This window comes from Triplophysa rosa, linkage group LG25, assembly GCF_024868665.1.
Source record: "Triplophysa rosa linkage group LG25, Trosa_1v2, whole genome shotgun sequence".
Lineage (NCBI taxonomy): Eukaryota > Metazoa > Chordata > Actinopteri > Cypriniformes > Nemacheilidae > Triplophysa > Triplophysa rosa.
In genome coordinates this window covers 3,280,593-3,282,514 of record NC_079914.1, presented here as the reverse complement: position 1 = coordinate 3,282,514, position 1,922 = coordinate 3,280,593, and positions in this window count along the sequence as shown.

Genomic DNA, 1,922 nt, shown 5'->3' with positions numbered 1-1,922 from the left:
TAATATAAAGACATCAAACTCTAGAACTTTTCCATTTAGTCCAACATATTTTTGGTCAACTTCTTTTTTGGCAAATACTCATAGATCAAGGGACATCGACAGAATATTGGCAGATGACGACAGCATATTAGCAGTCTTTGCAACAAATGCAGAGAAGTCTACAGATGATGAGGCGCAATTAGGAAGAACATATATTGTTGGAGAAGCAAGAAAAAACCTTCGACCAGTATTGGACAGAGCAACTGGCTATATAACCTTAGAATATACGGACATCGATTCACGGCTTTGGAAATACTTTACTGCATATTACTCAAATAATTGAACTTTAGTCCATGTGGACCCCGCTGACCTGGACCCCAATAAACATCGCAAATCCCTTTCATTTTGAACGCCGTGTGACACCAAGTTTAACATGGACCCATTGTTTCCCGTTACAAGAAGAAGAATATAGACCTAGACAACATAGACACTGTATAGAGCGTGTAGCCTTGCATCCAGTACAAGGCTATAGAAAGAGATATCTTGAACGACTTGAGGGACGAACACCACTACAACTATTGAGCTCGGACACAGCAATTCTTGCAGTAGGATATTCATCTTCATCTCTCCAGATTTATGAAGAACGTTATGGGAGTACTGTTTTTAATTTTTTCTCTCGACCAGGCTATCGACCAGTAATAGATAGAAAAAATAGACTTTTGACCATTACTCGTCATTCTTTGCCTATTACAGTATGGGAATATGAATGTGGACATTACCCTATGAATTAAGTTGATATAGTATTTTTGATTGAAACTTTTTTACTGTCATCACTTGTCATCATGGAAAGCTCAAGACACCCATGCCATCCTATGAGACTTCGAAGATTGTGTGGAGAGCGAGACATAGCATCCTTGTTGATCATTTTGACATGTGTGATCATAATACCAATTATTATGAGAAAAATTACTGAAGAGGAACTTTCAGATACAAATTTCAAGGACAACATAACTCTGCGCAAAGACATGGATATGGATTTGAACAATACAGACTTTTTGAATACTACCTTGGAGCAGGCTGACCCAGGAGTAAATGATGCTGCATCTGAACATTTGTTCCCAGGTCAGTTAGTTCCAGAGTCTGCGGCAAAACACCGAAATAAACGACAGAGTAACAACTATACAACACAGGACTCATGGATGGATCTCCCTAATCCCCCTCATCCCTATGCTACTAACATGTGGTGGAGATTCACTAATCATACAGTCAAAAAATATGCTTCCAGAAACTGTTATGTTTGTGCTCAATTTCCTCATAGTGCTGTAGGAGGAGACTGGTGGCCACACCAGGACCTGAATACTACATTTGAGATAACTATGATTGCAGTAGCGGCTGCCGCATTACAACAGAACAAGGAAGTTATGATGTCTCGAAAAATGAATGCTTGGCAATCAACTGTTATCCCTAAAAGACTATTTGCTCAGATAGCGACTGTTAAGCGTATACCTAGTAATCTCATCTGTTATGAGCGAGCTTCAGGAGCTACAGGAGCTTCAAAAACTTCAGGAGAACAATCCTTGGGAAAATTACCAGAGAAAAAGTGTTCAGAAATCTACAAGCAAACAAATGCAACTATGAGGCAAAGTTGTATGTCATGTCTTCGAACAGCAGATCAAGTGAATCCTAAACCTGGCATTTCTACAACTACCCATGAAGTACCACAGTCACTTGTGGCCTACCAGTATTTTCTGACTTCAGAGAGAGGACGAGCAAAATGTCCATTATGCTCAACTGTGCATGTTCCAGATCAACAAGGTACAGCTGTCGTTGAGGGACACTATTGGCTGTGTGGCTATCGTGTGTACTTATCCTTACCAAAGAGGTGGACAGGACTTTGTGCTTTAGTCCAACTGCATGGTGGTGCCATTATCTTACCACATCGA